Source organism: Mauremys reevesii, linkage group 5 (genome assembly GCF_016161935.1).
Source record: "Mauremys reevesii isolate NIE-2019 linkage group 5, ASM1616193v1, whole genome shotgun sequence".
Lineage (NCBI taxonomy): Eukaryota > Metazoa > Chordata > Testudines > Geoemydidae > Mauremys > Mauremys reevesii.
This window is the reverse complement of record NC_052627.1, coordinates 49,219,220-49,246,921: the sequence shown is the minus strand read 5'-3', so window position 1 is coordinate 49,246,921 and position 27,702 is coordinate 49,219,220.

Genomic DNA, 27,702 nt, shown 5'->3' with positions numbered 1-27,702 from the left:
GCAGGGGGAAAAGCTACAAAATAAGTTAATAGCTACAGATCAAGCTTTTGCAAGTGGCTTTGCAAGACTTTGCATTCCAGAGAGAAAAGTTTTGGGACACAATGGAGAAGAAGGATAGGGTGGATGACCTAAAGCAGGAGCTGACCTGTTGTTTAGACCTGACAGCTCCAGAGATGACACCTGTGTCCCCAAGGGTTACAGCTTTTAGGGAAAGGGTATGTGATGGAATGTCCACCCCACACAAGGCCTGAGGAAGAAACAAAGGCCAATTAACCCTGTGACAGGCTTCACTTTGAGGAGAGTCAGGGCTGATAAACTGTAATTGAAGCCCAGCTGGGCAGAGGAAGTCTGGGTTGGTATATAACCAGGAAGTGAAGAGACAGCAGGGGCTGCAGGAAGGAACTCTTTAGTCACTCTCTATAGAGAAGGGGATTTATAAGAACCAAGGAAGAGTCCTGGGAGGGGAGTAAATCCTGGGATTCTGCATGGGAATACAGAGTCTGGCAAGAATCTGAGAGTGTGAAGTAGCCAGAGGGAACAGAGAAATTTCCAGTGGTAAACCAAGGAGGCTGGGGTGTGGGAGAGAGGGAAGGGAGATAGTGACTTGGTCTGGGAGCAAGTAGACAATAGTTGATGGACATTGGGTTCCAGCCCAGGGACCCTGAGTAAAGGGTGGGCCCGGTTCCCCTACCAGCCCTGGGAAAGTGGCATAGTCTGAGCAGGGGAATGGAAGACTGCTGATCATCCAGTGAGATTTGATACCCCAGAAGAAGAAAAGTACAGTAACCTGGCTGGAGGGCCAAGACATGAAGAGGAATCACCCTGAGTTATGAAGATGGAGCATCTGAGTCCAGAGAGAAGGAGAAAGCTAGGGCAAGTGACTGGTCAACAGCTAATCCCCAGATGCAGACACAAAGAGGCACCACAACAATGGATAGTGAATCCCATCTCAGTTCTGTAGAGCAGTAAGTCAGTCTGTCGCACGGAGTACTGATGTTCAGGTTGTTTTAGGGTTCAATTAAAGAACCTGAATGCAGCAACACATCATGCAGGATCCCTCAAGCACTTCCTCTGGGTGATAAATTTAACCCCTCACTTCTGGCCTATTCTGGAAAAGTGCAGGTCCAACTCAATGCACGCAAGCTGAAAATCATAATTCCTCATTGCATCCAGGTTGCACAATACCCATTGCTGCCAGAGTGACCTCATCAACCGACAATGGTGCAGAAAAATAAAAGGGAAAAATGCTGTTTTGAAGAGAAGATCCCGAGTTCTAGATCAACTTACCAACATGCAATGGCCATCAAGTCCCTCAAGACCTTGGGGAGTGACAAGGACAGTGTCAGTTCCCTTTATGGACTTTAGCCTAGCCCACGTTTCCATTGCACATCTTATGAGACATTTGTCTTGTCCACATAGGAGCTATTTTTTTTGAGACAAGATGGAAAAGACCAGAGCATGTGACAATACGGTCACCGGAGCAATAAGGCATTCAGCATGTTCTTCCAAGGTAAGCTAAAGGTTGTCAGGCTTCTTCTATTCCTAAAGTAAAGAAGCTTGTTAAACATTCCCTGCCTGGCTGATCGGTGCTCATTGCTACTGACTGCTACAACAACCCCACACCTGCAAGATGCAAAGGGACTCTTGGATCCCTACCAGCTGTCCCTCTGCCTCTGGCATTAGCTGCCAAAATCTCTGAGTCAGCAACTGAGACACAGCATCAGCATAACTGCTATCAGTTCCTGCCATGTGGCAAACCTGAACACACACACACTCGGTTGTAGTCAAAGCAGAGAAAATTTCCTCATGACTTTCATTATCCTTGGGGACCCTAAATGTTTGGTGGTTGATAGTATGGCCACCAGACCAGAACATAACCCTGCAATTAGTTAAGTGATCCCACAAATCACTACTGGTGCTAAATCAGAGTATTTCTAGGATGGTTGTGTCCCCTTTTACGCCAGCAGACACCCAGCCTTCTTGGCACCACTCAACACACCATCCCTGTAAAAATAAATTGTGAAACTTAAGCCTCCCACTACACCTTCAGTGGAGATGCAGATCCAAGGAATACTTATCTGACCTCCACAGAGGGACTCTCTAAATCTTTCTGATTTTTTTCCTGTATGCCAAAATCCTTTCTTATTTGCCTCATTATCCTTATTGATGGTGCTAGAACATCTTACAGCTACTGGAAAGGAATATATATCCACTACCATTCCATATGCAAAAACAAGTAATGTATTTTTCTGTTGGTATTATAGAGGATTTCCAATGAAAATACTTAACTGTGAACCCGGCAGCCTTCTGGCCAATGTGCTTTTTGTATTATGTGAGTATAGTTCAATAATTAGGTATAGCATCACTGAATGCAGCCAACCAAGTAAGGATTGTGTAGGGGCAACTAAAGTGTATATGCTGTCTCCTCCTGGGCAGCCTTTGCAATGCAGCACCCTCTCTAACTGAATAGCGGGGTATCCCTGTGCAACAAGGAAAATATCTGACAATTCTCCCTGTTACACATTTTCTTGGTTATGGAATGGTGCATACCAAAGGGATTTCTTTCTATATCTGGTTATTATTTTAATTATTTACCCAACACAGTATCTGCGTGAGCTGGTATAATACGTGGTAACTTGCTCTTAGCCTCGAGGGGATTACAATAAAAAACAAAGACAGGTCATGTTGTTTGATGTTTACTTTCTTATTAACGTCTATTAAGCCCCTATGGCAATAGACACCTTAGACAGAACTCACCAAATGGTCTAATTGGTTAAGCAGGTGAAGCAATTGTAAAAACAGTGCAGATATCTGTGTTAAATATATTTCTTTGGTGAATTATAGTTGAAAAGGCATCACGTGTGTTAGTAATATTTCCCTGAATTCCCCTGCAGTTACAAACTGAATATACTTCCTCTCCTATCCTAAAGTATTAAATATTCATTGCCATTCATGTTTCAGCCCAGAGATGGACAAGTTCCAGGGATGAGTATGGGCTTCATTTTCCTCTCACATAAATATAACTCCATTGGCTCCTCTAGGGTTGATCAGGATTTACATCAGTGACAGAGAATCACATCTGAGAATTTAAGGTATATGTTTATATTTTCTACATTATAAGTATTTACTACAATTATTGGCAGGGAGTACTCTGTAGGAAGATATCAGTATATTTTACCAAAATTAAATTCCTTTATAAAAAGACCTCATAAACAGTGTATACAGTATGTTATATAAGCTGCATAAATAATTTTTATGATTTTAAACGGACACTGAGTTGACACAGTTAAAAGGTTCTATTGGTTTGAAAGATTCTGCTAGTACTGGAAAATTTTCTCATTTAAAATAGGGAATTGTCTGAGAACAAGTAGTATCTTTCAAACCTATTGAACATTTTAATTTCACCAAATGTGAATGTGTATACAAACACACAAATAATTCTAGACATATATCATAAAATGTAGACAATATAGCTTGGATATTTTAAATATATTTCTCGAACTTGTATTATTCCATTCTAGACAGAAAGTTCATGTTCACTTGAAACTTTGACTCATGAATGTTTCAGATTTGTCAGTCTGTAAGCCTTCAGAATGTCTTTAAATAACAGCTTTAGATCAAAGACTGATTTCTAAGCATTTCCATCTGGAAACAGCTTGCTTCATATGGTCAAAAAGACATGTTTATATACTTTGATTCTATGGGCCACATCAAAATGACAATATCAGTCGAAACTAAGTAATATTTAAGAATGGGAAACAAGGTAAGTTTTGCAGTTCAAAATGTTCACTTTATGAGGACAGTGAGACAAAATAATAGAAGACATATGGACATATTTTATTACACTTGCCCTATTCTCACTCTCATTGCTGGATAAAGTTATTACACAAATATTTTGATAAAATTCATGAGAACTAACATTTAAGGTTACGGTAAACTTAGAACCTGTTAGTGACAAAGAAAAAAGTGAAACATTATTTAGAAATAATTGAACTGATCTATTTTACAGAGCTAGAAATAAATATCTGGGGTGGGTCAGATCTAAAGTAAAAGCTGCACACAGGAAAACTGGGACAAATTCTGCCCTTGGAAAACTGTGGAAGGCTCCTGTTGAGCTCAATATCGCATCTGAGGATGGAATTTGACTTAATGTACCTAGAATGTGAAAAAGAGAGTGAAACAAAGAAGGAAAGATCATTTTGCTAACCTACGAGGCAGTCACATTGCTCACCACTTTTACTTATGATGAGCAAGCTCCCAGAACAAAAAACTTTCCTGCTTTAGCCTACTTATTTCAATGAGATGTTTTGTCAATATTTTGTCCATAAAACAGTTCAAATTGCTCAGTCTGCTGAGTGAAATAAAGAAAAAATGTTTTCAGATTGCTCAACTTTTTGGAGCTCATTGTTTAAAGTACAAAAAAATGGGATGCTTAAGGATCCACAAGTCAAACCAGCATACACACTTCAAAAAGGGTTGGGTATTTCTTTTTTTTTTCTTCTTTGGATCTGAAGAACCTACATAACTATCAAACATATGTAGCCCGTAGAGCTCGCGATGCCTTGCCCTCAATAATAGAATAAGTATCCACTAAAGAATCAGGTAACAGAGATAGTGACAAAAACAATGTTTATCCTCTAAGTCCTACTTTCATAGTTACCAATGGTGTGTTTTTGAAGAAATTGTACATTTGGTCTGAAATAAAAACAATTGTACTATAATGTATCCTGATTATATAATTTCTTCATAATATGGTACATCTGCTGGTGATTGTCTTTTATATTGATAAGTTCAATAAATACGTTCTTAACAATGCCCTATTTTTAGTATATCAGTTTTTTTCTATAACACAATGAGGCAGCTCCTGGATCATTGCTCCTCTCTCCTTGCACACTGCAAAGGGCACAGAAACCAGCCACATCTCCCATTCTAGGTATTCTCTAGACATTAGAGAAGTGCTAGTGGGCATAGATCTTCTTTAACCATTTCCTCTGCTGCCCTCTTTCAAAGGGGACGTATTGGAGTTATAAAAGGGGTTGGCCAAAATGCATTGTTCTCTGGATAGCCCCAGCTGACAAACAACTTCCTGGCAGTTTTCAGAATCGCAGCCGTGTTAGTCTGTATCTGCAAAAAGAACAGGAGTACTTGTGGCACCTTAGAGACTAATAAATTTATTTGAGCATAAGCTTTCTGCTCAAATAAATTTGTTAGTCTCTAAGGTGCCACAAGTACTCCTGTTCTTTTTCCTGGTAGTTGTTGCACTTGGAAGAGTTCAGAATAAACTTCCAGCTGTTCTAAACTGCACTGGACTGGGACTAGTGTAAAACCAATCTCAAGTTCAGGGAGCAATAACTGGTAATAGACCCAAGGGAGATGGGGTATGGCAGAAGATCTCATATCTTTTTTATTAGAAGATACTGTAATGTCACATTTTCATTTCTTGCTGTTAATTGTTTATTATACAACACCCAAATGCACATGAGGTATTTTAGAGACAAGTCCTTCCCCTAAAGTATTTACAATCTATAAAAGACAACACAAAGATGGTGGAGAAGGGAAAATGATGTAACTAATTTTATACCCATGGTCATTTGTCCTATTATATTCCTGGGGGGGGGGACCCTCCTGATTCAACATTTCAAAACATAGCATTTATATATATCTATTATATATGTGCATCATACACACCTCATTGGAGGTGAAGGGGTAAAAAAGAGTTGTCAGAGAAAATACCTGGATGCACTGAAGGAGTGGTCGGTGGTGTTCAAGAAAATAAAAGTGGGGAGGGGAGTATGTGGTGGGTGAGGGTGGAAAGCATGTTGTTAGATTTGCATATATTTGAAATACATATTAGACACTTGTAAGCAGAGCTGGCCAAGGAAGCCACATTTCAGTTCCACGCAATTTTTCAAGCTTTCAGAAAACATTCACCCTGAATCATGACAAAAAAACAAAATGGAAAAATGTTCATGAAACTGAAATCCCAAAAACAATGAAATGTGGTGTTTCCAAAACAAAATATTCTCCTCTGGCCTCCCAGCTGGTGGGCTGCAGAAGAGCAGTGACACTAGAAACCCTAGCTGCTGTAGACTGATATGCACATAATTCTTGTGAGCTTCACTCCTGCCCACCACTGTAAGCCAGCAATGAAACAGACCTGATTCTTGTTGTCAAGTGTTGAGCAGTCAGGGATTGTGGGAAGCTAGGGGGACCCTTGTTCTCAGAAGTCCATTTGCCAGGATGATATGGAATTTTTGGTCTGGAAGCTCCTGATCCTAAGTTCAGAGTCTCCCAGCTCAGCCAGGGCTGTTCCCTGTTTCCATTCACTCTGCCTGGCTAGCTGAAGGGGAACCTGGAATCCTTAGGGCCACTGACTGTGCATCAGCCTGCTTGGCAGGCTACTGGGGAGACTGAGAGATTGGGAGGCAGAGCTTTCACTCCTCCCTCACTGCCAAACCAGCTGTCCAGGAGTGTGGAAGCCCTGTGGTCTTCAGCAGCCATCCCAGTGGGCTGCAGAGGAGCTGGGGAAAAACAGGTTTACATTGCAGGTTTTCCTAATGATATTTTCTAATGGCCATTAAAACATCCTGCACACACATTCTAAGTTCTATAGTGTCTTTCTTTATTGTGCTTTTGCTTCTGGTACATTTTCTGTGCACAGGTGGGGGAAGTGCAGGGGAGAAGAGTGGAGGTCAGAGCAAATTAATTTAATGTTGAATGAACCATAAATGTATCCAGGTACTACTAGTAGTGCTGTTTTGAAAGAAACCAGTTTTTTTATAAACTACTTTATGCCACACTGTGGATTTTTAAAAGAGACTTGAAGTAATATATTATTTCTTCCTAATCTTTTCTCTGACCTCCTATCGGGATCTGATTTTATTTGGCTGGGTAGATAAATCATATTTCTTCTCTATCATTACAATATTATATAAGTATTTGCTCAACTAAAAATGTGGTGATGTCTCAGCATTTATTATTTAAGCTGAATGAGAAGGTTTTCACTTAATGTGTTTCCTTTCTTTTTTTTGTTTCATAAGTGATAAACAAATATAGTTTCATTATTTTAGCACTGTTGATGATTGGTAGAGACTTGGCGGAGTCACCTTTCAATTTTAAGTATCTGAAATATATATGACTATTTCAATGATTCAATAGAGTTTTAGATTCTGGATGCAAATTTTATAAAGTAAATTGATGACCAGATATAAAACCATTTTATTTTATTGATGAAGCTGATGCAATAACTTGTGCTATTGTGCACAAATTTTCATTTTTATTTCTGTTGATTTCATCTTTGTACTCAAAATGTCAAATGAATAATAATTCTTTATTGTACTAAAACCCGACAAAAGTAAAGAAGGTTTCAATTAGATTTTATTACAGATACAGTAGATACAAATACCCCAAAATGAGAGAGAAACTCATGTAATTGACATTCAGTCATAAAACAACAACCTTTATGCTAAAATTCACCCTTGAATGTCACTGCTTGTTTAAAGATCTAGAATTTCTACTTTCCTTACTTATGACCTGATAATTTTAACTAATTATAATTGCTTAAAAACTGCACCATTAAATATGTTAAAAGACTATGTTCTCAGGGAACATCCAGGAATAGTACTTTGCCAAAACAATAGACAAGAAATGAACACAGGTGACTAAAATATCAGAAAAATAAAACAAGCTTAAATAAACCTAAACCATCTCAATCTTGTCATAAACAGTAAAGGAAAAAATGATTCATAATAAATTCTACTCCATCTACTGTGGCAATCCTAGGTTTTCATAGAAATCAGATTACATGTTTAGGAGAAAATAGAGTTCCCTCAATAAAACATTAACACTTCTAACAAATTGCATTGTTTAAGGTACTAATACAGCTAGTTCTGTTGCAAAGAAATATAAAACCTTTCACTAAGGGATGGCTCAGGTTATAAAACAATTCAACTCTAAGTTGCTGATTAAAAACCAACACCAATCAGGAGTGAACGAAAGATGATACCATCTGTTCATTTTCCTTTATTAATGAGTGTAGTGGACTTGGTCTAGTTCCCACTAGACAGATATCCATAGCAGGAACACCACCACAAATGGTACTAATTGCCATGCTTGTTGGCAGCCTCACAGAGGGGCCAACAATTGAATAGGGTATTTCAATATTTGTGCCCAAATTGATGCTCTCTCAAGGTCAGAGTTTTGGAACGTTGGTAGGATAGCATGGAGACGCCTGCATTATTGTTGGCCATGTTTGCTGTCTCTACCTGTTCTGTCAGTAGAAAGAAGACTTCCCATTTCCAGAGCTATCTGCCTGAAACCTTTCAACAAGTACTAAATTCATACAAGTAAACCTAAACAGAATGACCTTTCATGGGAGGGTTGAGGTGGAATGCCAGTCTTAATATCAGTATTCTTCAAGACCTCTGATAGGTCTCATGGCCCTCAGCTCTCTTTGTAGAGCAAGAGTTTGACAGTAACCTGTGTTAGAGTAACTTATAGCCTGCTGGATGTGGATCTGAGCTCAAGTCCTTGCCATGCAGTGGGAATTCAAACCTGGATATCCCACTTCTCAGCAAAGGGCCCCAACCACTGAGTTAAAAGTTATAAGGGGGTGTGGCAGGGTGGACCTCTGCTCCTGCCCTGAAGGGGTTAAAAACAGCCCTGGGAAGGGGCTGTGGCTGGAGAAAGCAGCCTTTAGGCTGGGCTGATTGGGAAAGTGGCTGCAGCTGGGGCCACGCCCCAAGCTGAGCAACAGGGCCTTATAAGAAGGCCAGGGAAGCCAGAAGCCAAGACAGTCTCTCTCTGCATTCAGAGGGAGATGGGCCTGACTGCAGGGAGTTAGACCGGGTACCTGAGTGGAGCAGGGCTGGGGAAAGGCAGAGGAGCTGGGGAGCTCCAGCCTGGAAAGCCCCAGGCTGTCGCCTAGTAGAGGGCTAACAGGTACTGGGAGTTGCAGGGGGCAACCGAGGGGTAGGCCAAGGCAGCAGGTCCAAACCCTCCTTGCCAGTGATGAATAGGCTGATACTGCAGTCTGCCCCAGGACGTGGGGCTAGACAATGACTGGCAGTGGCCATACACTGAGGCAAGGTGGGGATAGAGGGTGGGGGTTCCCTGAGAGGGGAGGCCCTGAGAGAAAGGGGTTATTGCCGTGGGGGGCAGCACCCCATGTAAAAGGGCACCGGGGTCCAGGGAGGGACTCGGGGCCAGGGAACAGGTGGATCACTGGCCTGCAGAGGGCGCTCCAGGCTGGAAACCAAGCTAATTCTCTGGAGTCACCAGCAGGAGGCGTCGCAAGGGTGAGTCCAACCCGTTACAGGGGGAAAACATGCATATGGTTTTCTGACGTTGGCCCTGAAAATCTCTCTCCAGACAAAACTCATCAGATCAAATTTGCAAGTATTTTTGAGTCAGCTGAAACTGCATTTTTTGATGAATAAAGTGTCTGAAAAAGTCCGCCAGCACTGTCTAGAACACCTGTACCACTAATTCCAGCAAGGTCACTATTCTCACCAAAAGCAGCATAGTCATCTGCAAAAGTTCATAAATTCTATAGTTCAAATAAGTATTGGGTATCTGACACTGAGGCTCATTTGTGATTCACTACTTTATATCAGCAACTTTTTGTTAGGCCTGACCTATTCACTTCACCTCACATACTGGTGTCACGATATTTATCTAAAAGTTGTCATGTAATATGGCATTGAAAAACTAACAACTCATGTATCATTAATATTCTTGTATGCATGCAGTGTATATTAAGAACTATGGATATATGACAGAATTATGACTAAAGTTTGTTTATACCAAAGATATCTGGGGCGTTTGGTAAATAGGTCTGCCCTAGATATAGGAATGTGTTTGCTCCTCTGACCAGCCCAGTCCTCAGACAGAGACAATGAAGATGTATTTACATATCAGGTAAACAAAGATATCAAGCTGACAAGTGGGGGAAGAGACAGTATGATGTTTGTGCCCCAGTAGGAGAGAAGCTTGGCTTGCGTTTTAAATTTCAAAGATTACATTGCAAAGGTTTAATGTCTATATCACTTGAGGTTCAGCATGAAACCATTTCTAATTTTAATGTTTATTTGGCATCACTTAACTTATGTCCTGTTAATACATTTGTTTGATTTTTTGCTATAAACCAACTCAGTGCTGTGTTTGCAGGGTATGGTGTATTTACCTAGTTAAGCTAATAAGCTGTGATGTGCTTTTGTCTCTCTAAAGAACAGACACATCTTATTTCTCTGACCTGTCTAGGAGAAGTATGAACATTGCAGAGCTCATGGTTTCGGGAATATTCAGGACTGGGAATATTTGGGTCACATTGCTGGTTGTAAACAAAACTGGTGGAAGCCAGAGTGGGGCTGCAGACGGGCTGCTGGGGTCAGAGCTGCTGAACCAGGGCTGTCTAGCTCACCCATGCTCATAGTGTGACCTGCATGCTTGTAGGCTGGCTATTCACATCCCAGGCTGGGAGCTACATCAGCAAAACCTTGTAAAGCACCTAAGGTTTGCAGGGCAAATGGTGACACAACTCCTTACTCGTCTGGATCGTACTGTGAGCCCCATGACAGTCTTCTGCACCAAATATAATACACTCTCTCTCTCTCTCTCTCTGATGCTGGCAGACCAGGTGCCAGCTCATGCCAAGACCTCACTGACAAATGCATAACTGGGAATCAGTCTGGTTCACCTTGTGCGTTTATTGAAGCATTCATCAAGGGTGTCCTCTGTCTGGGATGTTATATGGTCTTAGTTTGGAGCCATTCCTGCATCTCCTCAGAGGCCATCAAATTGGCCTCTCTGTGCCAAGGGGGCCAGCTCCTTTCCCAGTTTGTCAGTTTATGCTGCTATCTCCATTTTTATCAATCTGATAGTGACGAACAAGCACTTTGTGCTTGTTTATAGAACAGGCATCTTCTGCCTGTACCAACTGGGCAAAGAGCAATTTGATCTTACTGGTCTCTTTGCAGTGTAGCGGCCCCCCTTTGGAGCTACAACAATTGCAATGGGGAACCACTGGAGTTAAGATATTGGGGGCTCTTTTTCAGATCAGAACAATATATGCTAAGGAAATGGCACTGGTTTCTTGCTGAACTCTTTTTGGGGATGTTTTATTTATCAACAGTTTTGTGGATTCAATGTTGTGGCACTGCCTACTGGGTCTGGACCCTCCCCCAGGCCTTTTGGGCTGGAAACCTTTTTAATGGTTTTCTAATCCATTACCACTGATTGTGCCCTGTTTTCTTCTTCCTACCATTAGATGAAGGGGGCCGGGGCTCATTAATTTAGTGAGCAGGGTGGCATCCTTTCATCTCCAGTTGGTTTCGCCGTTGCTGCTGGCCAGGAAGAGGGGCTTTTTCTCTTGTCTGTCCACCACAGGGAGTGGTAGCTTTTCCCAATCATTGTCCTATGGTAGACCTGCTCCCTTCCAACTCCCCAGGATCATGTTAGGGAAGGTGACCTGTTCATCCCCTCATTCTACAACAGCAAAACCTGACACATTCCTCTAGTCTTCCTGCAGTATTGCCACTTTACTTTAGTACAGGGCTGAGAGAGTTCCTCCATACTTCATGGTGCTAATAGAAAATCCCCAGAAATGAGGGGGAATAGGGCAAGTTAATATGACATTATTGCCTTAAACTGAGATGATGATATACTAATCTAGTTCATCTTTAACTTGTGATTACAATGAGCTAGGTTCTGTTCTTGTATCTGACATCATCCAGTAAACTAATATACCATTTGTAATTAAAATAACATCCATACTGATTTATATATTTAAGGGTAGCACTGGTGACATGTGGCTAGCTCTCAGCTGAATCATAGCACTGTAGGACTGGAGAGGCTCTTGAGAGGTCTTCTAGTCCAGTCCCCTGTACTCATCACAGGACTAAGTGTTGTTTGTCTAACCTCCTCTTTAAAATTCCAATGACAGAGATTCCACAACCTCCCTACACAATTTATTCTGGTGTATAAACACCCTGACAGTTGGGAAGTTTTTCCAAATGTCCAACCTAAACTGCCCTTGCCGCAATTTTAGTCCATTGCTTCTTGTCCGATCCTCAGATGTTAAAGTGAACAATTTTTCTCCCTCCTTGTAACAATGTTTTATGTACTTGAAAACTGTTATCATGTTCCCCCCTCAGTCTTCTCTTCTCCAGACTAAAGAAACCCAATTTTTTTCAATCTTCCTTCGTAGGTCATGATTTTTAGACGTTTTATCATTTTTGTTGCTATTCTCTGGACTTTCTTCAACTTGCCCACATCTTTCCTAAAATGTGGCCCCCAGAACTGAACAACACTAGGCCTAGGCCTCTGTGGAATGCATACACTCCAAAAAGGCTTGTGATTATTTGAATAGGTAATGCATTATTGTCACATGTCAAATACGGAACAGTTCTGTTTTTACAGTGATTTGAAGGGAAGGTAATCATGAAGACCAGAAAGCTATCCAGTTCTTTTTTGTTTTCTCAGAGCTAAGCTCCAGAGCCCTGAGTATAGCTAAGCTACTGAGAACTTTCTAAGAGAAGGAAGTATAGATATACCACCAAGGTTATGTAAAAATTGTTCCTCTGTGGTTGCCGTGGCAGAGGAGACTGCATTCTCCATGCCATGCAGATGACCTATAACTTTAAACTCCATTCTGTGCCCCATATTAAGTTCTTTTTTAGGCTGCCTATGAGATTTAATAAATCAGTACTTCTCCTAGATGCCTTAGCCTCTCCATATGTACCTCCACTGGTGGCTTTGCCACTGTGTTCCCACACCTGGTGTAATTTGTGTAGCCTGAGTTGCACCAGTTATTGTCAATGCGGTAGATTCTGTTCTAATATATAAAAAGACATCATATATGCATAACAAGCCTTGCAGCCAACATCAGCCTTACCATGGATGCTTCAGACATGAAAAGGGGAGAGGTTGTGGGGGTTTTTTGTGTGTGTGGGGGGGTCAAAAACAACTGCCTTCCTCCCCCCCCCCCCCCGGAGATCACTGACAAGAATAAATACTTATTGTGCTTCTTATGAGATTTAAATAAAATCTCATAAAGGGCCATGAGAAGAGTAATATTTGAACACACCTGGTTCAAGCACATTTGGAAGATAAAAAGGGTTGTTCAAAATTAAGGCCTTGTCTTCCAGTGAGAACCATCATGGCAGAAGCTGGATGAACAGCAATACTGTACTGTTGCCAAGCATCTTTCCAATATTTTCTTAATTTTCATAAAGCCTGCTTGTTTACATGCTTATTAAATTATTTGTTGTTCCAACATTTTTCTGCCAATCTAGACTGGCAGGGAATAAATGTCAACAGCTCGCTATCATTTTAAAAGGCTGGAAAAAAAACCTCAAATTATTATTGCTTAATTTGGCACTATATCATGAGGTTTACATTAGCATGAATAATACTAAAATGTATCCAAGACAGATGCATAAGCATTAAGTTTCTGATAAGCAAACTCTTGACAGGACTATTCATACTGATGGCTGCAATGTAGCTACATATTGAAGGGATAAGTGTTGTAAACTGTGCTGTCATATTTTACCAATGGGGAAATTATGTGCATGGATTCTTCACTGTTGCTGTGGTAACACATTTGGACCAAGCTTCTGTATAGAAGCATTTAATGTGCTAACAACCTTCTATATTTTAGGTGGTTCTACGAAAATGAGATGATTCAATTAAGCACTTTTTACAAAAGCTTGTATTTTCCACTACTATAGATTATATATTGTGTGGCATGATATATCTCTGAGAATGAGTATGAAGATATGATTATAGTTGCATATATTTATGCAAAATGGCAAATTTTACTTACAGGTTTAGAGCAAGCTAGTAATCTTGCTACAAGTATGAGGCATGTAGGAAAGAAGAAAAGGAAAATGATAGCATGTAGAAAGCAAGCTGTATGCAAAGTCCAATGGGAGCAATATATTAACACAGTTTCATTTTTTTATGTGTTAATTAGTTTAATTATAGATCATTACAATTATAGGTTAATTTTATCTTAATATTGAAGCATTCTACAAATATATAGCTATGCATAAGAATACCTGGCCTAGGACCATAAAGATAGAATGTGCTAGTTAAAGTGTAGGTGTACCACTGCAGTATTTATAGCATAATTAACAACACTTTAGCACTAGAATTATTTCAATAGTATCAACAAAAAAGTGTTCTCTTTGGTGCTATAGACCCAGTTACTGTGTGACTATTGTTGCTGGCATTTCTTTTAAACTCTTGAAATTAATATTAAACTAAATATAATAATGTAGAACTCATCTAATTTTCTATTCCAGTCTATACACTAATAAAACAATGTTCAAAAATTGTGTAAAAAAATCTAATTTCCCATCATCTGTCTCAAGCAGATGCTAGTTATCTAAGAGGATTGCACTGTTTTATTTTAATGTCTCTATAGAACTAGAAGACCTTCTAAAATGTTTTCTTATATAATAGTATTAATTTGTAATTGCTATGTTTAGACCATTTTAAAGATATATTACCTTAAATTATGCAATATTTCTTTTAAAGGAATAGTAAGAAAAACTGTTATAGTCAAATACTTGTCAAATGAAGTGTGTGTGTGTGTGTGTGTGTGTGTGTGTGTGTGTGTGTGTGTAAGGTATAGAGCCACTGAAATCACTGGGATTGCCTCTGTATGAAGAAGAGCCGCAAGATTAGGTAACTATGTTTAGTTTAACCATTATTTCTCATCTCTCTTTTTATGAATAGAGGGTGCAATCCTTCAAACACTTTTGGATAAGAGTAATACATACTACCATGAATAGTCCCACTGAACTGAAATTCCTTTAAAGGATTTTGGGAAGACAGTGTTTGCTCTGTGTTTTCTGTTATCACACACATTTGGGCCACATGGGTCACCATTTCCCTGAGTTCTGTGTTCTTTACATCTGTGCAAAGCAAGCATGAAACACTACCATTTTGCTTTGGTAGCATTTTATACCTGGTTTTAATCAGCTTGCGTTTATGTAAAGGACTGCACAAGGTGAAAGGTGACAGCAGACCTGCATATGCATAGTTTGAATTCCATATTGGCGGGAGCAGCTCCAGCCAGGCCAACGGGACCAGGGGTGGGGGCAAATTATGCAGCTTCCCAACGCTTGCAGGACTGTGCTCACCATGGGGTCAATGCTGGCCAATGGGGCTGGACATGGTGTTTGTTCTGGTCTCACACAGGGACCCAGGGAGGGATTTGAGCAGGCCAACGGGGTGTCTAATGTGCAGCCAAGAGGGCCTGGGAAGCCACAGCTGAAAACCACCTAGCTTCCACTGGCTCAGGGTGGGGCCAGGACAGCCACATTCCTTTTGTGTGGATTTCCTGTTCATTCAAAGCCAGCTCCATGCTTGGTCACAGGGTGCTGGCTGGGCCCTCTCTGTGCACAGCAGCTGGTGGAGCTGAGCCAGTCAAGTGACCTCAGAGGCCAAGCAAGTTGCTAGTTGTGCTGTGAGCTGCCTACCCATGGAGAGAGGCAGGAGGGACATCTAGGTGCTGAAGAGAGGGGCCGCTGCAGGGAGGGGAGATGAGGGGAAGGGGGAAGGCCTGCCTGGGGGAGGGAGGGCATTAATTGAACTGTTCAGGGACTGTTGAACCTTTCATTGTGCCCCTCACTATCAACTTATACAGTTTGGGGAGCAACGCTCCCCATGGTCTATCTTCCCTGCAATCTACACCCATGCAGGCCAGGGACATTGGTGATGCTGCATCTTATGAGGTCGCTCGTTATTTCCAGTGGTGCCATTGGGAGTGTTGTCTTTTGGTTAAATGTGAGATGATTGGGTCCAAATGTATGAGAGATAAGACTATTAGACATGCTGAATTAAATCCTGTTTGTCTCACTGAGTCAAAAACTATAAACATTTCTATATTTAACATCAATGGCACTTAAACAAGAGAACAGTGATCTGGATTTGTGAAGTAACTGGGCAACCTAGATTTATTATATGAGCAAAAAAGTAACTTGCTGATTTAAAGGGCTAGTGTAATAATTTAATCTTTAAAAAGTGAATGAAAGACACATATATCATAGTTTTTAGCTTTATACAGAATTTTATATATATAAAGTTTGTATATAAAATTATGTAAAAGCTAATTAAGATCAAAATACAGCGTTTCATGGTTTTTAAGAAGGACCATTATGATAAGCATAGCACAGACTATAGAACCTCAACCAGTAATTCTTGTATCAAGCACATAACATCTGCTTAAATTATAGTATATCTTTTAGAGAGGTATCCAGTCTTCCCATAAAAGGACTACATGTGATGTGGGGAAGAATAGCTCATTGTTTTGAGCATTGGCCTGCTAAACCCAGGGTTGAGAGTTCAATCCTTGAAGGGGGCATTTAGGGATGGAGGGAGAGGGATCTGTCTGGGGATTGGTCCTGCTTTGAGCAGGGGGGTGAACAAGATGACCTTCTCAGGTCGCTTCCAACCCTGGCATTCTATGATTCTAGATAAGCTGTTCCAATGATTTATTGCTGTAATTGTTAAAAATGTGTACTGCCTTTCTAGTCTAGCTTTAGATTTCAGTCATTAGATCTTGTTTTGCCTTTTTTCTGCTAGATTAAAGAGCCTTCTACTCTCCGTAATCTCTTAATATAGGTATTTGTAGATTGTTTCCAGTCACCTCTTAACCTTGTCTTGGATATATTAAAGAGCGCTATAAATTATGTTTTCCAATCCTCAAAGCATTCTTGTAACTCTTTTCCGAACCCTTTCTGATTTTTTTTTCAACATGCTCCATGAAGTGCTGACCACAGACCTGGAACAATTTCTGGACCATTATTTCTGTAAGTGCCAGACTGTGGGGGGTGGGGGGGGCACCACTAGTACCCAGAGTGTAGAAATTATGTCTGCTGCTGGTGCATATATATTCTCTCTGCTCTAGACGCACAGAGATGGAGGAGTGCTGTGCTGGTGGAAGGAGGGCACAAGAGACATAACAGGCAGGCAGGAAAAAAGGTGAGAGGGAATAACAGGAAGCAGCAGGAGCCACAGGGGGAGAGAGGAGGAGGATCCTCTTATGTACCTCTCTAGCACCCCCAGGAGCCTGGACTGATTAATACCAGCTTCTCAGAGAGCTTCCTGTTTCCTGCTGCTTCCCTGAGCCCACTTGAGGAGCACAGGCAGTCAACTGAAGTAGTAGGAGCCAGTTAGGCCCTTAAGAGAGTGAAATTTTCCCTCACTCAGGCCCTGCTACCAGCCTGCTTATTTGTCCCCTTCAGCTGAGTGTTGAGAGCCACTATAGCTGGCACAGAACAGAAGTCATGAGTGAAAGAAGAAAATGCCCCTCTGGGGCAGCATTCAGAAAAAGAAAGAAAGCAAAGGAAGCTTTTCTGTCTAAGCAGGAAGGAGCTCTCCTGAGATACATAGACACAAATATTCACAGTGAGCCTTCCAGCCCCAGTGAGAATGTGAGTGGTGAGGAGATGCCTTATCTTCCAGTTAATCAGAGTGCAGGTGATCTGGAAGCTACTGCATCATCCATATCTCCATCTCAAATGGATGTAACCATGCTCATTCCTGAAGAAAAGTGTAGATCAGAGAAGAGAGTGGTGGAGGCGCAAGAAACTGCTGCTGCTGAGTATAGTTCCTTAAGTCTAGATGATCCAGGACTGTGGACCCACTTGAGCAGTAGCCTGAGGGACTTCCTTGTATTGCATGGGCCACAGCAAGTGGGAAAACTTCATGTTCCCCAAAGACAATGAAAATAGAAGTTTCCATCCAACATATTACTGGCGTGAAATCTCCAATGGTGACAAAGTGGAGAGGCCATGGCTTCTGTAATCAAAAACCCAGAATGCTGCATACTGTTTTTGTTGCAAACTCTTCCAGTCTAATGTTCCAGCCACATTGGGTTCTACAGGAACAAAGGACTGGAAAAATATGACTAGAAATCTGGCATGCCATGAAATGGCAGCAAATCACCAGAGAGCATTCCATATGTGGAAAGAGCTTGAGATGAGACTAAGGTTAAAGGCCACCATAGATGATCAGCATCGAGAGAAGATTACACCAGAGTCTCTTTACTGGCAAAATGTTCTGAAAAGGCTCATTGCCATTGTGAGAGTGCTTGCTACCCAAAACCTAGCACTGCGTGGCACTTCAGATCAGCTGTATGTGCCAAACAATGGAAACTTCCTTAAAATTGTGGACTGATGGCTGAGTTTGATGCCCTCTCCAAGAGCATCTAAGAAGAGTCACCACCCAAGAAATGTACACCCACCACTACCGTGGAAAAAACATTCAAAATGAGATCATACAGTTACTGGCAACAAAAGTCAAACAGAAGATTGTGGCAGATCTGAAGTCAGCAAGATTTTACTCTTATTCTGGACTGCACACCTGACATCAGCCATATGGAACAAATTACTTTAATGGCGCATTTTTTAACAACAATAGAACTTAGTGAAAATGTCCCTGCAATGGTGACTGTCAGAGAACATTTTCTAGAATTTATTGATATTTATGATACTACAGGAGCTGGTATGACAAATGTGCTTCTTAAAAAGCTGGAAGATACCCTCAAGCTTTTTTTTGTCCCATGCAGTTCTCATTCATTGAACTTGGTGGTCAGTGATGCAGCATCAGCTTCTAGTGAGGCTGCTGAATTTTTTAATGTAATTAAAAGCATCTATGTATTTTTCTCTGCATCATCTCATCAATGGCAAATTTTGAAGCAAATCTGGGGATATCCTCTCTGACACTGAAACCACTGAATGCCGTACGATGGGAAAGTCGAGTGGAGGCGATAAAGCCTATCAAACACCAAATTGGGAAGATAGATGATGCCATAGTTGCCATTATGGAGGATAATGCTATGACAGGAACTGTTCATGGGAGAATAGTGGCAAAGGGAAATGGAATCACCAGAAACATATATAACTTCAAATTTCTTTGTGGCTTAGTGTTTTGGCATGACATACTGTTTGAAATAAAAGTTGTAAGCAAGAGACTCCAAAGTGTTGACCTTGATATATCTGGAGCAATGGAACAACTGGACAAAGCAAAGTCATACCTACAGTCTTACCTGTCAGATGAGGGATTTCAAAATGTTCTGAAGAGTTCACAGAAGTTGGCAGAGGAACTTCACACTGAAGCTATTTTTCCAACCGTTCAAGAATACAAGAGTCACTGAAGAAGACATTTTGATGAAGAGACCCCAAACAACAATTCAAAGTTGAATTCTTTAAGCAGGTGCTAGATTGTGCCATACAGTCAGTTGAAGAACGTTTCATGTAGGTCAAGAAACACTGCAGTATATTTGGGATGTTGTATGATATTCCAAGACTTCTCACTATACCTGAAGAAGACCTACACTAGCAGTGCAGGGCACTAGAGACAGTGTTGACACATGATGACATGCACAATATTGATGCAAGTGATTTAGGTGATGAACTGAAAGCCCTTTCAGGATACATTTCAGCAGGATCAACTCCAAAGACTGTTCTGGAATATATGTGCACAAATAAGATGACCATCCTCTTTCCAAATGCTTTTGTTGCTCTGTGCATACTTCTAACGCTTCCTTTAAAAGTTGGTAGTGGAGAACACAGGTTCTCCAAGCTGAAGTTAATAAAAACACATCTACGCTCCACAATGACACAGGAGACGCTGGTCAGCCTTGCAACCATCTCAATAGAGCATGAGCTGGGCCAGACTGTGGACCTTCAGGAAGCAGTTCAAATCTTTGCAACCAAGAAGGCACGTAAAGCACCACTTTGATTAATTCAAACAGATAAAAATGCCAGTGTTTACTATGCAGACAAGAAAAGTTACATTAGCTGTTCAGGCATTTGAAAGTTAAGTGTTACTTAATTTTTGAATAAGGCATTTTAAGTTGTTAGTTCTCCTTTATTGGGGTAGGTAGCAGAGCAGTACCATGAGAGGAGTAGAATAGGTAGAAGGCAGAATTGACCCCTTTCAAAGTTTGGCCCAAGCGAGGGGGCATGGTGGCATCATTTGAGCTACTCGCCTCAGTTGCCAAAATGTTGTGGGCCGGCCCTGCTGTAATGGTCTCAATAATGCCAAATACATCTCTAGTCCTGCTTAATATTGTGGTGTCTTAAAAACGGTGTGTTAAAAATATAAGCTACCACTTCAAATTCTTAGGAATTTTTGTGGTCCTGCTTGCTAACTGGGGGTCTCTGTAGAGAAGCATGTGATTGAGGTCTTCAGCTTTCAGTATGCAAAGAGTCAGTCTAGAGCAAGGTGGTTGAGTTGTGCCTTGCTGCCGTAGAAACTCCTTAACATTATACAAATGTATTTTTTTAATATATATTTTTCTTCCCCCCCCCCATACACACAAAAAATACATCTTTGTATGCAGGATTTGTTTCTCTATCTCTCTTTTTTTTATTCTTTGTGTATTATTCATCTGGATTTTAAGAAAAAAAGTAGAGTTACTTTGCAATGTTCCAGAAAAAGTGTTTTATGTTTAACTACCTACCCTGTTTATGTGCTGTGAAAATAATACATTCTACTTCTTACACCGCTAAGGATTATAGTCACCCTTTTAGCAACTGTATCACCCTGGGAGTTCATGTTCAAAAATTATCTATCACAACCTCTATATCCTTTTAATGGTCATTGTATTCCAGGATAGTCTCTACCCTCCCCCACATCTTGAAAGTGTGACCAACGTCCATTGTTTCTAGATATATGATCTTACATTGGACAATATTAAACCCATGTTGTTCATCATATTATATTGAACAATAGAATACCATTGTAAAATATTTTAAACTCTTTAAAACATTACAATTACTTAAAAATGCTAATATTTTCATGCTCGGTGTAGAAAGGGCTAACTGGGGGAGGAAAAAAACCCAAAACTATAAATGAATAGTTTTAAAGCACTGGCCAGAGCGCCCATGTTTTTTAGGCATAAAGATGTAGTACATAAAGATACACTCTGTAAATATTCCTGTCACATAGAAGAGGTCAGCCTCCACTGACTTCTGTGACTATTGTTAGAAGAGGTGAAGGTGGGAAGGAGAAGGATCATGGCTGTCAGAGTAAAAGGTATTGGGTAGATGTTGGGCAGGAGCAGGACTGAGGTTTTACTTGGTGAAGGAGAAAAAGGCAAGGGTTAAATGGTAACAGTGAGAAATAGAAAAAAATAGCAATGTGTGGGAGTGAGACTGGGGTACCTGCTAATGAGTTTAGGAGGGAAATGGAATAAGAGCCATTAAAGGGTTGGAGGCTTGAGTTGGCTCATGTCATGGGCCAGGAATAAGGGACTGAGGAAAGGGGAGCAGTGTAGGGAACAACTTAAAGAGGAAGAATAGTCAGCAGTAGGGCTGGCTGGAAAACAAGAATTCAGTTTTAAAAAAATATTGAGTTTTCGTCATTTATTTTCATTCCACCTTGGAATAAAGCCTAGATCTTCTGAATTTTTTTCACAAAAATACTATGAGTGAAAGAGACAGGCATACTCATGCCTAGTTAGCTAATAACCCAGTGGTTAGGGCACTCACTTGCAGTGAAGGAGATCAGGAATCAAGTGCCTGTTCAGCCTAACTCAGAGCCAAGACTACTTGGGTCATGAGTGCCCTAACCACTGGCCTATTGGGTCTTTTTGGGGAAGAGGAAATTCCATCTTGTACCTTCCCATTTAGCATTTTGTGGTGACAGATACATTTATGTGAAAAGTTTTGACAAACTGTCTTATTTTCATTTTAAAAAAAAAGTAATAAAAATCCAACATGCGCTAGTCAGCAGGGCTCCCTATTGACTAGAGGTTGCAAAGCAGTTGGGATATTTCTGCTTCTGAATCCTTTTTAACTTCCCAGCTCACTCCACATCAGGTTGCCCTTCCTCATGGAAAAGTTCTATTGAATATGAGAGAGATGAACACAGTAGAGTTCTATAGAAGCTAAATAAGGTCTTATAGAAATTACTCTTGAAACTTTTGTAATGTAATGGATGATGTCATCCTGTCTATACATTTCTTAACACATATTATAAAATTAATTGATAATGGTATGACTCAACTGACAAGAGGAGTTACAAAAATATCGTGAATCTGGTATGCATATTCTAGTTCACCAAAGAATGCCACGTGAGGTCTTAAATAAAAGCCAGGCTCACACTGGTCATTAATATTATGAAATATATGTACAGATACTATGTTAGTTACATATGTGTGCTTGTGAATATGTTCTAAAGTCTGTCAAAGCAGAGTGTCAAATCTGTCAGACTGATGATGATTGTTCACCATTCTCTCAGTTGATATGTAAACAGAGGTGAAAGTAAGCTGGTACAGTCTGGTCCGGCGTACCAGCAAGCTCCAGAACACCGTGCCAGACCGCATCGGCTTCTGCGGCGGTAATTTAAAGGGTTTTAAATCCTGGCCCGCAGCTCCGGTGGCTGGGCTGGGGCTGGCATTTAAAGTGCTCCTCCGAGCTTCCTGCTGCGGCAGGAAGCCTGGAGGACCCCTTTAAATTCCAGCCCCGGCCCGCCGCAGCGGCCACGCCGGGCGGCAAGGAACTCGGAGGAGCCCTTCAAATCCCACCCACAGCTTTGGTGGGTGGGCTGGGGCCAGCATTTAAAGGGCCTGGAGCTCCACCACAGCTGGAGTCTCAGGCCCTTTAGTTCACCCCGGGGGCTACCAGCCACCCCTGCAGCTGGGAGCCCACTGGGTGATTTAAAGGTCCTGGGACTCCCAGCCACAGCTGGTACCCCAGGGCCTTTATATCTTGAGGCCCTGCCTCTTCTGGATGAGGCCAGCCCCCCCACAGGACTCTGGCTGTACCAGTAAGTCCTGTAAGTTACTTTCACTCCTGTATGTAAATTAAGCATTGTAAACCCACACAAGGAAACCCTGTTTACATACCAAGTCAATGGTGGGGGGGGGAAGGGATGTGAAATCAACAGGAAAGCAACAAACAAGAGTATAAATTACAGAAGACTTTCCTGACTCTAAGTACACTTAGGAGGATATAAAGAGAAGGCACCTAGGAAGTAATCAGACAGTTTGATTACATTCACAAAAACTAGATCAGAGAATCTGCGCTGGCTAAGTGACTGACCGCTTGGGATTAGAATAAGCTTATATCTGATTAAATTGTTTTTCACTAACCACTCATCATAAAGTCCAGAGTCTGGGTGGTGAGCCAAGGGCTCAAATGCCTAAGGAGACTGTATTTTTGACTTCTTGTTAACCAGAAGTTTAGTCTGTCCTTAGATTATATCAAGCCAATAACAAAAGTAATCACCAGTTTGGGGGTAGTCTGTCCTATTTTTCATCTGTCCAGAATTTGGAATTCTCAGCTGGGACCCACAGAGGCATGGTGACACCTGATTCTGCATCTATTGAAGTCAGTGGCAAAACTCCCATGACTTCAATGGTTGCAGGTTCTGCTCGGTCTGCATCCTGACAATGAGAGTTCTTCACCTGTTAAAAATGGATGACTATATTGAAACTCATGGCATCAAAGCAAAACTAACAGACACAACCAAGCAAACAAAGGAAAAGCCTACATAAAGATTAAGCCTTAAAAAAGTCAATTAATTGAAAACAAACAAAAAATCCTAAGATTTTTTTGTCATAACATATTAATATGAAGGAGAGTTTTAATTCTGTAAAATTAAGTGTATATAATATGAAGGGAGGGAGTTGTTCAGAAATATGGCCATTTAAAAATGAACACACCCTGCTGGGAAGCAATGTGTGAATATTAAATGACTAAAATAAAAAAGCTTTATTTTTTCATCACAATAAACTAATTTATTACTTTTTAAAAGCTGATGATCCACAATGACAATGTACTGTTCTTCCCACACAAAGTATAGATTTTCTCTGCTTGTATCAACCATGGAGAAAAGCAATCTGATTTGTCTTATGTCATGTGAAGTGGAGGAGAGAGACTATTGAAAATGTTTGACTTTTTGCTGGGGGAAAAATTTGTCATATGCAATGCTGAAACAGAAGAGTAATGCTGTTTGCTACCTATTTGATATCTCACTGAACACTGCAGTTGAGCGCATCTTGAGATTCATCTGTAGCAGGTGATATGTGGAAAAAAAAGTCTGAATATATCCTATACAGTTAGGTTTCTTTCTTTTTTTCTGATTTAAGTTTGCTTATCTGAAACCTTCCACACTATAACAGATTTCACTGACTGACATTTATAGGCCTACCCAAACCAATAATTCAGATAACAAGCTGTTCACAAGTTTAGACACAACCCATAATTCTGTATCTAAGTTGCTGACAACTATTTTTTTCCTAGAGATAATGGTATAGTCAAGACTCAAGAACAATGCAAGTCAAGACAGCCTTAAAAATATACATTAATATGTTAATCCTTCGAGTCAGTTCTACATCTGTATTGTTGGGGAGAGAAATAATGGCATTTCTGGATTTCTTCCAGCACTTTAAAAAATTTTCTTAAAACATTGTCCAAATGTTACCCACATGCTTAATCGGGAGATATCTCTTCAAGAGATCCATTGTGGGGTGGGTAGGAATGAGTTGTGTCTGGGTCATTATTGCTAGGCAGATGGACAATTAGCTCTCCACATTCAGAAGTTTCTGGAATGGGGTGTGATAGTTTTAGGTATGTTCAACAGGTTCCCTCATGATGAACTCATGCTCCATGAGAGCACGTAGTTGGGGCAACTGCTTTGCAAAAGGCCATATGCACTGTGTGGGTTGGGAAAAGCTAAGCCCAGAAGCAGAAAGCAGGCTGTTTTCCTTAACTCTGAAGCATTTTGCAGCAGATTAGTGATGATATTAACACTCCAACAGGAAAGCCCTGGCAGTATTAATTATAGAAAGGGAAAATTGAGATGGAAAGCTAATTTCTTTTATTTTAATTGTATACCTTGAATGTTTAATTTTAGTCAAACTATTTTAGTTAAATTGTTTCAACTAATATCATTTGCCAAAATTTTTTTTAATGTGATAAGGGGGAAAGTAATTTATTTTGCTATTTTCAGTTTGCAGTTTCTTGTGTTGCTTTTTTTCTTATCTATATACCTAACTGAGTGATTGGTTAATCACTTAACTGACTAGCTAACTGAGTTATTTCAGCAGAGGAGGAAGAATCTGCATGGATTGCAGCTTAAAATTTTCTACCAGCAAGTGGGGGGAAGATGTTGCTTTTAACTCAGCAAACTATATAATTGGTGAAGAAAGACTCTGAAGGCTTGTCTTCACTACAGGGAGATCGATGCAGTGGGTGTTGATTTAGGGGGTCTAGTGAAGAGCTGCTAAATCGATGGTAAAGCACTCTCTGATCAATTCTGGTACCCTTATTTCAGTTTATTTTAAACTGATTCCTAATTTATTTTAAATAATCTGAAACGGTATTATGGAATCCTAGGAATGTAGAACCAGAAGGGATATACAGAGATTGCCTAGTTTGTTTCCCTCTTCTCAGGTAAGACCAAGTATACATAGATTATCCATGTTAGGTGTCTGTCTCACCTGTTCTTAAAAACCTCCATTGATGGGGATTCCACAACCTCCCTTGGAAGTCTATTCCAGTGCTTACCCTTAGGCCTGGTCCACACTAGGACTTTAATTCGAATGTAGCAGCATTAATTCGAATTAACCGTGCACCCGTCCACACCAGGAAGCCATTTAATTCGACATAGAGGGCTCTTTAGTTCGAATTCTGTACTCCTCCCCGACGAGGGGAGTAGCGCTAAATTCGACATGGCCATGTCGAATTAGGCTAGGTGTGGATGCAAATCGACCTTAGTAGCTCCGGGAGCTATCCCACAGTGCACCACTCTGTTGACGCTCTTGACAGCAGTCCGAGCTTGGATGCTCTGACCAGCCACACAGGAAAAGCCCCGTGGAAATTTGAATTCCTTTTCCTATCTGGCCAGTTTGAATCTCATTTCCTGTGTGGACGTCGTGGCGAGCTCAGCAGCACTGGCAGCGATGCAGAGCTCTCCAGCAGAGGTGTCCATGCAATCTCAGACTAGAAAGAGGGCCCCAGCATGGACTGACCAGGAAGTCTTGGATCTCATTGCTGTGTGGGGCGATGAGTCTGTGCTTTCAGAGCTGCGCTCCAACAAACGGAATGCAAAGACCTATGAGAAGGTCTCCAAAGCCATGGCACTCAGAGGATACAGCCGGGATACAACGCAGTGCCGCGTGAAAGTCAAGGAGCTGAGACAAGGCTACCAAAAAATCAGAGCGGCAAACGGACGCTCCGGAGCCCAGCCCCAGACATGCCGGTTCTACAAGGCACTGCATGCCATTCTCGGTGGGTCTGCCACCACTGCCCCACCAGTGCGCGTGGACTCTGAGGATGGGATACTGTCGATGGACTGTTCCTCGGAGATGTTCGCGGACGGGGAAGATGAGGAGGACGAGGCAGTCGACAGCACTTACAACGCTGATTTCCCCGACAGCCAGGATCTCTTCATCACCCTCACTGAGATCCCCTACCAACCCTCCCCAGCCATTACCCCGGACCCTGAATCAGGGGGAGGATCAGTCGGTAAGTGCTTTAAACATGCAAACATTTTTTCTAACAGAACAGGAATATTAACTATGCGAAAAGAAGGTCAATATATATGGGGATGGAACAGAAATCCTCTTGGGAGATTTCGGAGAAGCTCTCCTGCAGGTAATCATTGCCTCCACAAGCATGGCCGCATGGGCCCCTGGTTTGTGCTGGCTTTCACGCAGCATGCGCTCTCTATCTGCCTCAGTGACCCTCCTCAGGGTGATCTCGCTCGGAGACTCCTGCATTTAATTACAGTTAATTTGTGTACTATTAGTATTGGGAGTGCTTCACTGTTCCTTTGCATAACAATGAGCGTCACTTTACAGCCATGTGGTGGAGGCTGCAGAGTGGCATTATACAGGGATCTTTCACAGGGAACAGACGCGAGGGGGTGCAACAGGGGCAGAGTTTATGCTTTCAGCATTGCCTGTAGCAAGAGGACAGTAGTATACATTGACTTTTAAGCAGCCAAAAGTTTTTGGCTTACCATGCCTGGCTGCTCCACGAATTCTGCTGTCCCGCCCCGCTTGTCTGGTCTGCAGTGCAATCCCCCAGGCAATGAAAGCGAATTCTGAAAATTCGAACTTTCCCTGAGTGAGTGCTGTGCATGGTCTTGTTCACAGAGACTGACTAGACTATGTTTCCTCTTTGTGGAAATGTATCTTTATAAGGAAGTCAATCCCTTTTTCCCATCACACAGCTGCATCTGTATCCCGACCTGCTCCAGCATGCCCCTCAGAGAGGCTGGCGCAGATTAGGCGGCGCAAGAAAAAGACACGGGATGAGATGTTCGCAGAACTTATGGGCTGCTCCCGAGCCGAGGCGGCCCAGCAGAGCCAGTGGAGGGAGAACCTCTCCCAGCAGCAGCGCTCACACAGCGAACAGGAGGACAGATGGCGTCTGGAGGACCAGCAGGCGACTCAAACGCTGCTTGGACTAATGAGGGAGCAAACGGACATGCTCAGGCGCCTTGTGGATGTTCTGCAGGACCGCAGGCAGGAGGACAGAGCCCCCTTGCAGTGTATCTGCAACCGTCCTCCCCCGCCACAAAGTCCCATACCCCCTCCCACCCAAAATAACAAGAAGGAGGTGTGCCAGGGGCCATGAAAACTGTCACTCCACCCCAGTAGAGTGCTCAAGTACCAAAAAGCTCTCATTCGCTAAATTTTGAGGAGTCCTTCCCTTCCTGGATCACCCAAGCCCA